Source organism: Borostomias antarcticus (genome assembly GCF_949987555.1).
Source record: "Borostomias antarcticus genome assembly, chromosome: 22".
In the NCBI taxonomy this organism is placed as follows: domain Eukaryota; kingdom Metazoa; phylum Chordata; class Actinopteri; order Stomiiformes; family Stomiidae; genus Borostomias; species Borostomias antarcticus.
In genome coordinates this window covers 12934203-12940888 of record NC_140255.1, presented here as the reverse complement: position 1 = coordinate 12940888, position 6686 = coordinate 12934203, and positions in this window count along the sequence as shown.

Below are 6686 nucleotides of genomic sequence, written 5' to 3'. Positions count from 1 at the left end.
CTATCGCGGGGTGTAGGAGAACAGGTCTGAGGCGCAAACAGGAACACACCGGCGCTTCTGCAAATCATCCTGATTGACAGCTCCGGGGGGAGGCCGTCGCAGAGCTGTTTTGGGCTCTGACATTGAGAGCTTCCGGGCAGTAATGTCTAGGTGCAGCGATGCCGTTGATACCCAGCATGATAGGGAGACAATTCCGATCACCATCCTATCAATGTCTACCCTGAACGATCGAACCCTCCGGGCAAACCTTGTTGTGTTCCCGGCCCAGGTGCTGTGGAGTCTGGAGAATGAGAATCCTCCGATAACACCGTCCGTATCTGTGCGAGCCGGTCAGCTGTGGAAACCAATTTGTTTTTACAGAGATGAGGAAAGGCAGAGCGGAGGAACGAACCAATCAGGTGAACGATGGGTGGCCAAGGGGGAGCGCTGCATGATAGCGAACGAAACAAACGTCTTGTGTGTGTGTGTGTGTGTGTGTGTGTGCGTGTGCAAATGAAGAAGCTTTGTACCAGGTCAGAGGAAAATAATTTACACAAGCGGGACCTGAGGCCCATAAACACAAGCAGCTGTCCTAGGTCACTCACACTGCACACACACACACACACACTCTCACACTTTTACGCACACATATCCAACCTTATTCTTTCTACCCATATCTTAGTGGGCGGCTGTGGCTTAGGAGGTAGAGCGGGTCGTCCAATGACCGGCGGGTTGGTTGTTCGAATCCTGGCTTCTCCTGTCAAAATGTCGAAGTGTCCCTGACGCTGAATCTCAAATTTCTCCCAATGAGCAGGCTAGCACCTTGTATGGCAGCTGGTGGATGAATGAGAGGCAATTGTAAAACACTTTGAATAAAATCGCTATGTAAGTGCAATCCATTTATCGTCTTTTCACCCCTGTGCCTCAACACTGCTGTCCCACAATATGCCACTGCCTTGCCAATTGCCACTGCCTTGTCAACATACAACACAACAAACAAAACAAACAAAACATGATCTCTCATCACCTTTCCTTCCTGAATCCTCTCTTCTTTTTCACGTCTCCACTTTCTCCTCCCACTCTCCTCTCTCCGCTCATCAAGTTTTATCCTTGGTTTATCCTGGTTCGCTCCTAATATTCAGTGGCATCCAATGCCAGGCATCCCCCTTAATGACTGGAAACTACAGTAGACTGCTCTACACAAAAACACTCTCTCGGACCCAAACCTGGTGACATGCCTGTGCTTGATTATGGTGATGTTCTGTACATGCATGCTTCCTCTCAGTGCCTCAATGCAATCAATACTGTTTACCATGGTGCTTTGAGATTCATCACAAACAGTAGAAATCATACTCATCACTGCACCTTGTATGATTGGGTTGGATGGTCTGCATTGTCTACTCGTCTAGACTTATTCATTGGTACATCATTATTTATAAGGCAATTCTTGGTCTTCTTCCTTCTTACCTCTGTGCCTACATTTTACAAAAAAGTACTTGGAAATACTCCTTAAGAACACAGGACTTCTGCTGCTGTCTGTTCCCAAAGTCAGAACAGAAAAGGGGAAAATTTATTTTAGTTATTCGGCTCCTTCTGCCTGGAACATGTTACAAAATGATCTCAAACTTGAGGAGCAGGTCTCAATAGATGTTTTTAAATCCACTATGAAGGTTTTAGAGGTGGATTTAACAGTATGTTCATGTTTTTAACTAGCGCATTGCCATATAGCCAAATCACGAAGTCATGTGTGTAAACTGTATTACTGTTGCATCTGTGTTTCTGTTGTATATTTGCGTCTGTAACTCTGTGTTTGGATTGCACTGCTACCTATCTTGGCCAGGTCTCTCTTGAAAAAGAGAATTTTAATCTCAATGGGACTTTTCCTGGTTAAATAAAGGCTAAATAAAAATAAATAAATAAATTCATGTATAGAATATAACGAGGCTGCTTACCCCAAATTGCAGTGTTGCAGCTGAAGCGGAATGGTACACATTACACACACCAATCGATAAAAGAAAGCAATTACTTCTCCAAAGCACATCAATTAACTCAGCAAAAAAGCTGTTCCATGTCCTTTTAGGGAAGGTGAAAGAGCGAACGTACTCCATGTAAATGGAACATACAGTATAAGTCTAAGTGGTGTATTACATGATTAAGACCTCTTAGCTTCTTTATCAGCCCTGTGAGAGCCACACAGCCAGAGAACACAGGCTGTCATTTCTGAGGCTAGTAACTCATCTGTAAAGAGTGCTCACTCTCCCATTTCTGAAACGGGGCAACTGCAGGGCCATGTAATAAGCTCAGAGATTTATATCGCTTTGGGGAGCGATCGTCCTTTGACCTCTACATTGTGTGTCATTGCATGTGTGTGTGTCCGAACTTGAATTCTATATGGGGTGATCGGCTTTCGTGTATGAGACCCACGTTTCAATACCCATATAGTTCAGAATAGAATCTAATCTCTTAGAAGCAATGAGAGCACACTCTGGTAAATTAATTATTTCTCATCTCTCCTACAGTATAACCTGTCCTGACATATCAGAGTATCATGATGGCGTCCTGGTCTAAGCTCTTACAAGGAACCTGATGATACTGTATGCAAAGTATGTAGCACTAGGGTAAGTATTGAATAAAGACTGTATTGTATTATTTTTGTAGACACCTGAGCAAGTGTATAAGATACAGTATTGATACAGAAGGACCATGAAGGCATGACCATGTTCAAAATAAGTTTTTTTAGACCATGTTGATAATGGTTAGATTTGACAGCGTCTGTGGTGCCATTTCAATATTTCTGTACAGTATCTAGATAGATAAGATATTTTCTTGTAAACGCTTGATGTAATTGTCTAAAGTATTAAAGTGCCTTCTTGCACAATACGAAATTAAGCATAATCAGCATCATAATTAGCTACCAACTTTGTCTTTGTCTAGACTTTTTGAAGTTCAAATGGTAAATACGTAGCAAATGCACTGCACTTATATAGGGCTTTTATCCAAAGCACTTTACAATGGCCTATAACTTCTAGAGAATGGCATTTTGGTATTGACATTAAAAAAGAAGTATGGTTTACTGGCCTTTCTAGGTCTTTTCTGTTTTGTCTCCAGTCCAAGAGCACCTTTTCCAATTTTCACCCGTCTGCATTCAAAGGTCTTTCCAGTTTAGTAACTATCTGGCTAAAAGCCCAACATTATCTGTCTGAAAGCCTGCTACCCCCTCTGCCTGTTGATTCACTTCCTGTTCCTATCTGGAAGGAAAGGGCAAGTGTTTAACTCATAGATATGGATTATACAGGAGGTTATTTCTGTGTCAACAGTTTATGTTGTGTGTTCATCTTGTGTGTTTGTGGTTCTGTTTTGTGTATTCCGATGTACTTTTTACGAAACCCTGACGGGTAATTCCTTTGAATCCAATCTGTTTTATTTTTAGCAGATCTCTTCACTGAATCTTAACGGCTGCAGTCGGTCCACGTATCCATCTCCATAGAAGGGAATGGCTGGTGTTGGAAGAGGACAAAGAAAGAACGAAAGAAGAACACATTCATTCCTTCTCATTTAAATACTGTAACTGATTCAAATCCCCTGCCTATTTCTGCATATATATATATATATATTGCATGCTTTTTATTTGACCTTTCTTTATTCAGTGGATCCGTGCAGACTAATCCAGAGCACGCTTTTATTAAATGGGCCACATCTCCATAGTGTAAGCTAGTTATTAAAACCTTTTAAATCTTTTTTCCCCCCTCTACTTCTTGCTATATGCAATAGTCCTATGGTTGCTTCCTGTACAGGAAGTGTTTTGTTTACCACAAGATGTTATCTCCATGCATGAAAGGCTCTTCCGCTAATGCTCCATGCAACACGTCTACAGTACACATGTGCAGGCCGAATCGGGGTTCCCTGATGAGGTCACAGTCCAGTGCAGATTATCTGGCAGAGTCAGTAGGATGGCGTTCCCAGACGTCGAACGAGCCGAAAAACTGTAGGGGTTTGTTCTTATTGTATGGTTTGTTTAATCACATATGACCAGTTTGGTGTCCTCCCATTGAATATATGATTCATGTTTGTAATGGTCTTTGATACGGTGAGGCTGTAGAAGGATAGCAACGAGGGCACTTTGAGTACTTGTTAACTAGTAGCACCTGTGTGGTCGGCACACAGCCATGTCAGGGTCCAGAGCTGTAACTCCTGTAGCCTACAGGATGAATTATATCTTGTATGATTTGCTGTACCTTTTGTACTCCTGATCCACCATTGTTGAAGGTACGTTCTGTAACAAATACATTGATTTATTGATTGATGTTATCTATGTATTAGCCTGCATTTAATGTGCCCGATGCTTCTCATTTACTATCTTGTCTTATATGTATTGACTTATATGCACATGCTCTTATCTCTATTGAGCACGGTATAGCCTGCGAGTTAGATTTTGGTTGGTATAGTCACAGTCCATCATTGATTAGGATAGCTTCCTATTTTCCTACATGCCTGTTATTGAAAGGCCATTGCTTTTATTTATTTATTTAGCTTTATAGAACTTGGAAAGCCTTCCCTTAACAGTCTCCTAATGACTAAGTATTTACCTGGTACATATTTGGTAATTTGTAGTTATTAGGTAAATACAGTGGGTAAATACAGAGAAACTACAGCTAAATTACTATGTATTTACCTTGTAAATGTATGGTCAATTGCAGTACATTGGGTACTTAATTGATCTTCCCAGGGGGACATTTGGCATTTCAGCAGTTGAAAATGACAGAAAGATTGGAAAGAAAAGAAACACTACATAGAGTAACAAAAGGACACTAGATAAGGTGAGAGTAGCAGCATAAAAAACAGCATATCAGGGACTATATACATCCATACTGTATGTACAGTAACTGTGCAGTATAGAATACAATAGGATAAGATATACATGTGCCTACATACAATTAGTCAGTATAAATATAACTATACAGGTAGATAAGTCAAGAAGTATGCATATACATACATCCAGGCTGTATAGGTATATCTAGTAATATACGTGTACATACATATGTGAGCACCCCTATGACACACGGAACGCTCAGGCACTGTTGTATAGTAATTATTATATGATGATAGATACTTTAATGATCCACCTAGGGTGGACATTTGTTGTGTTTTAGCAGTGGACAAATTACAGCAAAGGTTGGAAATGCAGATACAGAATATGCAGATACAGAATATGCATTCTAACCAGGTTCAGTGGATGCCCCACTGTCACCAGCAGACCTCACGAAGTCCGATAGATACCCTCTGTGTCTATTATGGATGATGTAGCATGTCCGTAGAATATTCTCTCCCCCATGATGTTTTTAGCCTCTCTCACTCTGAAATGTAATTCAATGCAATGTATTGCTTCATAAATGTTCTTAGCCGGTAGACAAACATACTCCTGGAGCTTGCTCGATCGCCTTGTTGAGAGGGGTCAGGGAAGAATTTTTACAGCTCACTTATCTGGCCCCCGGGTGATTACTGTTTTTTTGCTTCCCTCTGGAATATGTAGAGAGTGGGTCGTATGCCCACCTCCCTTGTTCTCTGTAAAGCGCATTGTGTTGCCTCTGGGTATGAAATGCGCTATATAAATAAAGCTTTGATTGATTGATTGAGTAGCAATAATGAATGCATGAAAAGAACAAGGACTATACATCCATATGTACAGCATGTGTATAGTATAGGATATGTACACACGGACATTTAGTCTGTATGAATAAATATGACTAGGAATACACATCCAGGCTGTATAAGTATCTAGTAATACACATACATACACACGTGCACGCACACGCACACCTCCACAACACTCAAGAACGCTCAGGCAGTGTTAGTGTGATGGCCCCTAGCACAAAGGAATGCCTGAGCCGCTTCGTATACTGGTAATAAGTAGTTAACCCAACAACTACAGCTGCTAAGAAAAACTTCCACTATTACCCATCAATTCAACTAAATAGTTCTGACCAGTTTAGATTGGTATGGAAAGAGAATAACCTAAGAGCCTGGTAATACCATGGAGACAAACAAGGCTTCATTTTACAGTACAGTTTCAGCTTTGAGTAAATTATCATGTTTTACTTGGTAACATTGCGGAATATACCTGTATATGGTACAAGTTTGTGTTGATTGCATGTAAAGGGTTGATCAGTGTGACCGATTTGAAGTCGTCTGCGTTGTGCGTGTATTTTTATTGTTCAGGGTTGGATTTGAACCCGGGTCTCCCACACAACAGACCCCGATAAAAAGTAGTGGAGAGAAAAATAATTCAGAATCATGCAGGTACTTGTCTAGTAACGTTGTTTGCTGTGTTGGTTGAATAACCTCTGTGAAACAATGGCTCTGGAGTCCAAGCGGTCTCAGCAGATCAAATGTCCTTCTGCTGGTCCCTGAATGGCAGCACAGCCAAGTATGAATATGGAAAAAAGAAATATGACTCATGAAAGAGAGAAGGAAGGAGAGAGCAAGGGTGGGGGCGAGTCACTGGATTATTGTAAGTCGCTTTGGGTAACAGTGTCTGCTAATAATGTGGGGGGAGAGAGAGAGAGAGAAAAAAAAAATGAATAGTGAGCACAGATAGAAGTGCAGATTTCCAGAGAATGGAATGTATACTTTATCTGAAGTGTGACCAGAGTAAAATGCCATTCTTGGCTTAAATGGACTGGCTTAAATCAAATCTCATCTATAATTAT